Below are 7,481 nucleotides of genomic sequence, written 5' to 3' on the forward strand. Positions count from 1 at the left end.
AATAAAAGGATACTTGATTAAGAATTCCGAGTCCTCGAAGAAAAAGGGGTGGGTGGGCGGGAAAAACAAAGGCAACTTTGAGACGGATGAAATGAACACCGATGAGAAGAACTGATAATTGATCTTGCAAAAGTTGAAGTGATCGGATCCACTTGAAGAGAAACACACCGGTTAAAAGGGATTGACAATAACAATCTTGATGATCAAGAAGGATTAGTATTCACATCGGAGTATGAGAACACCATTTGGGGAGGTATGGAATCAACATTTGCCTTCGAAGCAACTCGAATACCACAACTCAAAACAAAACAAAGGATTGGCTTGCAAAATAAGCCGGAACAAACATATGATAGAGATTTCGTCCGAAGTTTTCGTGGTGGGGCCTACACGGGCTCGATCGTACAGCACCATCATGTACAAGGCAGTGCACAAGACATACGAAGCGTCCCCGAGTCGGCATAGCCGAGGACTCTTTAAGACACAACGAGACCACTGTAAAACCGACCGTGAATAGGCGGACCACTAGACGTCGAACCCCAATTTCATATCATACATCTGTCGGAAAGATATCCTAAGAGCTACTTGAATTCCCACTTATAAACTCCCGAAATTTTCCCAATTATGCAATCAGGTGTTGGGGATACAGGGGAAGCATAATATCTCACCCAAAACTAGCAAATCCTACATCCAGCTCTAGCCATCCTTCAACACATAACCAAGAAACCTTCGGAAATCGTCTACCTCAACCTTCGAAAAGCATCTGTTATACGAGTTATGGCAATACTCCCGAACTCCCGCCCCAGTACTGGGTGGCATCGAGGTTATCTCACCAACAACTGCATAAAAGAGATTTTCGATGTCGGCGAAACTAATCTCAGGTATTCCAGAACTGCAACGATAAAATTATGACGACAACACCTCAGAGCTCAACTCCCCGGGACACTGCCACAACCCCTAAATGACAAGAGGCACCAAGAACAATGTTCTCGTCACAAAACCATCGGAACGATTCCAAGATACCCGCGTGATCCTAAAAAAAATTTAGTGAAATTTGAGAAGAGAAGAGTCAAAACTCTACATCAGGATGCCTTACCAGAGAGATGAAGGGACTGAGGAGTAAAATGAATTCCTAAACTCTCCGATATATAATTCCTAATGACTCAAAAAAAATTTCTAGACTCAACTCGTCAGCCAATTCGATCAAGCAGTGGGGGCTCCTAAGGTCGGGGAAGGCTCTGATTACCAACTTGTAATGCCCTCGATGTGGCTATATCTCCCACGTGTCGAAGCACGACTTAGAGGCATAACCGCATTGAAAGCAATGTCGCAAGTGAGGTAATCTTCACACAACCCATGTAATACATAAGGGAAAGAGATATATAGTTGGCTTACAATCGCCACTTCACACAATTACATGAATAAAGCATTACATCAACCAGATACAATCAGGGTCCGACTACGGAACCAAAATAAAAGAAGACTACCCCAAATGCTACACAGATCCCCGATCGTCCCGACTGGGCTCCACTACTGATCAACTAGCACGAAACAACACAAAGGACAAGATCTTCATCGAGCTCCTCCTTGAGCTTGGTTGTGTCATCTGCACGGTTCAACGGCACCTGCAAGCTGGTTTTGGAAGTATCTGTGAGTCACGGAGACTCAGCAATCTCACACCCTCGCGATCAAGACTATTTAAGCTTATGGGTAAGGTAAAGGTATGAGGTGGAGCTGCAGCAGCGAATAGCATATTTGGTGGCTAACATATACGCAAATGAGAGCGAGAATAGAAGGCAAAGCACGATCGAGAAACTATGATCAAGAAGTGATCCTAGAACAACCTACGTCAAACATAACTCCAACACCGTGTTCACTTCCCGGACTCCGCCGGAAAGAGACCATCACGGTTACCCACGCGGTTGATGTATTTTAATTAAGGTCAACTTCAGGTTTTCTACAACCGAACATTAAAAAATTCCCATCTACCCATAACCGCGGGCACGGCTTTCAAAAGTTCAAATCCCTGCAGGGGTGTCCCAACTTAGCCCATCACAAGCTCTCACGGTCAAGGAAGGATATTCCTTCTAGCGGGAAGACTCGATCAGACTCAGAATCCTGGTTACAAGACATCCTCGACAATGGTAAAACAAGTCCAGCAAGACAACCCACTGTGCCGACAAATCCCGATAGGAGCTGCACATATCTCGTTCTTAGGGCACACCAGATAAGCTAAGAGTACGGGAGCCAACGTAACCCAAATTGCCAAGGGACGGCCCCGCATGGTGCTCTGGGTTGGACCAACACTTAGACAAGCACTGGCCCAGGGGTTTAAAATAAAGATGACCCTCGGGATGCGCGACTCCCAAGGGAAAAAGGCTAGGTGGCAAATGGTAAAACCAAGGTTGGGCCTTGCTGGAGGAGTTTTATTCAAAGCGAACTGTCAAGGGTTCCCATTATAACCCAACCGCGTAAGGAACGCAAAATCCGGGAACATAACACCGATATGACGGAAACTAGGGCGGCAAGAGTGGAACAAAACACCAGGCATAAGGCCGAGCCTTCCACCCTTTACCAAGTATATAGATGCATTAATTAAATAAGAGATATTGTGATATCCCAACTAAATATCCATGTTCCAAACATGGAACAAACTCCAATCTTCACCTGCAACCAACAACGCTATAAGAGGGGATGAGCAAAGCGGTAACATAGCCAAACAACGGTTTGCTAGGACAAGGTGGGTTAGAGGCTTGGTTCAACAAAATGGGAGGCATGATAAGCAAGTGGTAGGTATCGTAGCATAGGCATAGCAAAAGAGCGAGCAAGGAAAGATAGTCGAGGGTATGGTCATCTTGCCTGAAATCCCGCAAGGAAGAACAATGACTCCATGAAGAAGACAAATGGACGTTAGTCGAACGAGTCCTCACAAACGCGACGTTAACGGAACCAACCCGAAGGAGCAACACCAGAAAAGAAGCACACAACATAGTAAACAACCACCACATAAGCATGGCAAGATGCACAACCGAGTATGATGCATGTCCGGTTTAAAGAAGCATGGCATGGCAAAGTGCACAAACAATACTACAAATTAAGTGGAGCTCATTATGCAACGGAGTTACATATTGAAGAAAACACCACATGAATTATTTAGTTCTCTCTCGTTTATGTACCCAACAAGATTAAATGTTGTTAGCATGGCAAGAGGGTGAAGCAAAAGAAAACTATCTATCTAGGCAAGTTTAAATGAGGCCGGAACTACAAACAACAAGTCCGGAAACTCCTCATGTGCATATTTTGGTTATGGTACTGTTCTGCCCTAATCCATATTTTATAGTTGTTAAACATGCAAATTGGCGCCACCATGTTAAACTAGGCATTTTTCCACCCCATTTACATATAAAGTTTATTAAAATTAGAGCTACGGTTATTTAGTTATGAATTAAAGCATTTTTGCATGGCATAGGAGCAAATTTAAACAAACAGCATTTTAAACATTTTAAACATGATTGAGAGTTGGATATTATTAAACTAGATGAAATTCTAAGCACTTTTCATATATAAATTCATTTTAATCCGATGCACCAATTGAGAGTCATTATATTCATGTTGTCTAGGGGGTTTCCTGCAAAACTGTTGTCTCTGGAAAATTAGCTAAAACGTTCTGCGAAAAAAAACACCTCTCGGGCCGAATCTGGTGCACTGCTGGGCTGAACAGAGAGGAGGGACTGGAGCTATGCTCATATTGGGCCACTGGGCCAGAAGCAGCGAAGTGGTGACAGGCCAAGGGGAGGCACCACTGGGCCTTGGCGGCAAAGGGAGTTGGGCCGCCGCGTTGGACCTCATAGGCAGAGCGAAGCGGAGGCAGCGCGATCGGGCACAGCGTCTCTGATCGACAGGAAGCAGGTTCAGTGCAGGGGCGAGGCAGGGGAATTGGCCGGTGACGCAGGTGGGCTCCGACGAGGTCGCCGGTGGCCGGGGACGAGGCCTAGCTGCCGGGATCCGGCTGGAACGAGCAAGTGTGGTGGAAGCCGACTAGTGGCTGGCGCAGCGCGCATGCGAGGAGGTCAACGCGAGGCCGGCAGGTGACGAGGGACTTGGCGCGGGGCGAACGGCTTGGCGCGCAGAGGAGGCCAGCGGGAGAGAGCAGCTCGGGCGCGCTCGGGGTCGAGCTCGCGTGCGAAGTCCTCGCCACGGGGAGCTGGGTACGTTACAGGCTCGGGGAGGCATCGGGCGAGCTCCATCTCGTTGCAGGGGATGCAGGGGTGGCAGGGACTAGGCAACCTTGATGCAGGGGAGAGGTGGAGGCGTGGATTCGGTGAGGCCGGCGGAATTCCTTCGGCAGCCATGGCGCCTGGGTGCTCCCTGTTGCCAGCAGTACGAGAGAAAGAGAGATGAGAGAGGGGAAAACTGGGAGGAGCAAGGGATGAACGAAGCAGAGGAGGAAGGGAGGCGCTCATCTCTTCATGGAGCTCGGCTTCGGGGACGAGGCCTAGGCTAGCCTCGGGCATGGGTGATGCGGAGGCACTCGTCTGCGGGGTGGATCTGGTTGGTGGAGGATTGGATCGAGAGAGATGCAGGGATTGGTTTGCGTGGAATCCGAGGAGTGAGTGGCGCGGTTGGGATGGATCTGGATCGGGACGATCCTGAGGGGAATTGTGAGTGGGTGGCGGCGGCGCGATGGGACAAGGGGGGGGATTTTTAGGGTTGGACTAGATTTAGACTAGGGGTATATATATAAAGAAAGAGGGAGAGTTTAGGGGCTAATCCGTCCCTCCAAATAAATCGAGCAGTCGAGAAAAATAGACTAGGAAGTCCAATTAACAAAATGGAGACATTTTGTAGATGTTTGGGGATGATCCGGACACAACGGTACCAACTGTTCGGGTCGGGTCCGGGACAGATTTCGGATGCGCGCGGGAGAAGGTCCGCAGGCTGACGAGAGAGGTTCGGTTGGACCTGGCGGTAGGTAGTGGGTTGTGTAGACGGTCTCGAGCTGAGAGAAGAGAAGAGAGGGAGGCCCGACGACTGTTTCCGGAGACCGAAAACGTCCGATGTTAGACCGGCTATAATGCCGCTTCAGTTTAACGGTTGGGCTATCAAACGAACCCGCAAGATCACGGTAATACATAGCAACGAGAGAGGAGAGTGTTGTCTACGTACCCTCGTAGACCGAAAGCGGAAGCGTTAGCACAACGCGGTTGATGTAGTCGTACGTCTTCACGGCCCGACCGATCAAGCACCGAAACTACGGCACCTCCGAGTTCTAGCACACGTTCAGCTCGATGACGATCCCCGGACTCCGATCCAGCAGAATGTCGGGGAAGAGTTCCGTCAGCACGACGGCGTGGTGACGATCTTGATGTTCTACCGTCGCAGGGCTTCGCCTAAGCACCGCTACAATATTATCGAGGATTATGGTGGAAGGGGCACCGCACACGGCTAAGAGATCAATGATCAATTGTTGTGTCTTTGGGGTGCCCCCCTGCACCCGTATATAAAGGAGCAAGGGAGGAGGAGGCCGGCCCTAGGAGGGGGCGCGCCAAGTGTGGAGTCCTACTAGGACTCCCTAGTCCTAGTAGGATTCCACCTCCCATATGGAATAGGAAAAGAGGAAGGGAAAAGGAGAAGGAAGGAAGGGGGCGCCCCCCTTCCCTAGTCCAATTCGGACCAGACCAAGGGGAGGGGTGCGGCCACCCTTGAGGCCCTTTTTCTTCTTTCCCGTATGGCCCAATAAGGCCCAATACGTATTCCCGTAACTCTCCGGTACTCCGAAAAATACCCGAATCACTCGGAACCTTTCCGATGTCCGAATATAGTCGTCCAATATATCGATCTTTACGTCTCGACCATTTCGAGACTCCTCGTCATGTCCCCGATCTCATCCGGGACTCCAAACTCCTTCGGTACATCAAAACTCATAAACTCATAATATAACTGTCATCGAAACCTTAAGCGTGCGGACCCTACGGGTTCGAGAACAATGTAGACATGACCGAGACACGTCTCCGGTCAATAACCAATAGCGGAACCTGGATGCTCATATTGGCTCCCACATATTCTACGAAGATCTTTATCGGTCAGACCGCATAACAACATACGTTGTTCCCTTTGTCATCGGTATGTTACTTGCCCGAGATTCGATCGTCGGTATCTCAATACCTAGTTCAATCTCGTTACCGGCAAGTCTCTTTACTCGTTCCGTAATACATCATCCTGCAACTAACTCATTAGTTGCAATGCTTGCAAGGCTTAAGTGATGTGCATTACCGAGAGGGCCCAGAGATACCTCTCCGACAATCGGAGTGACAAATCCTAATCTCGAAATACGCCAACCCAACAAGTACCTTTGGAGACACCTATAGAGCACCTTTATAATCACCCAGTTACGTCGTGACGTTTGGTGGCACACAAAGTGTTCCTCCGGTAAACGGGAGTTGCATAATCTCATAGTCATAGGAACATGTATAAGTCATGAAGAAAGCAATAGCAACAAACTAAATGATCAAGTGCTTTGGCTAACGGAATGGGTCAAGTCAATCACATCATTCTCCTAATGATGTGATCCTGTTAATCAAATAACAACTCTTTGTCTATGGTTAGGAAACATAACCATCTTTGACTAACGATCTAGTCAAGTAGAGGCATACTAGTGACACTCTGTTTGTCTATGTATTCACACATGTATTATGTTTCCGGTTAATACAATTCTAGCATGAATAATAAACAATTATCATGAAATAAGGAAATAAATAATAACTTTATTATTGCCTCTAGGGCATATTTCCTTCAGTCTCCCACTTGCACTAGAGTCAATAATCTAGTTCATATTGCCATGTGATTTAACACCAATAGTTCACATCATTATGTGACCAACACTCAACGGGTTTACTAGAGTCAATAATCTAGTTCACATCGTTATGTGATTAACACCCAAAGAGTACTAAGGTGTGATCATGTTTTGTCTGCGAGAGAAGTTTAGTCAACGGGTCTGCCATATTCAGATCCGTATGTATTTTGCAAATTTCTATGTCAACAATGCTCTGCATGGAGCTACTCTAGCTAATTGCTCCCACTTTCAATATGCATCCAGATTGAGACTTAGAATCATCTGGATCAGTGTCAAAGTTTGCATCGACGTAACCCTTTACGACGAACCTTTTGTCACCTCCATAATCGAGAAACATATGCTTATTCCACTAAGGATAATTTTGACCGTTGTCCAGTGATCTACTCCTAGATCACCATTGTACTCCCTTGCCAACATCAGTGTAGGGTATACAATAGATCTGGTACACAGCATGGCATACTTTATAGAACCTATGGATGAGGCATAGGGAATGACTTTCATTCTCTTTCTATCTTCTGCCGTGGTCGGGTTTTGAGTCTTACTCAATTTCACACCTTGTAACACAGGCAATAACTCTTTCTTTGACTGTTCCATTTTGAACTACTTCAAAATCTTGTCAAGGTATGTACTC

This window comes from Triticum urartu, chromosome 3 (genome assembly GCF_003073215.2).
Source record: "Triticum urartu cultivar G1812 chromosome 3, Tu2.1, whole genome shotgun sequence".
Taxonomy (NCBI): domain Eukaryota; kingdom Viridiplantae; phylum Streptophyta; class Magnoliopsida; order Poales; family Poaceae; genus Triticum; species Triticum urartu.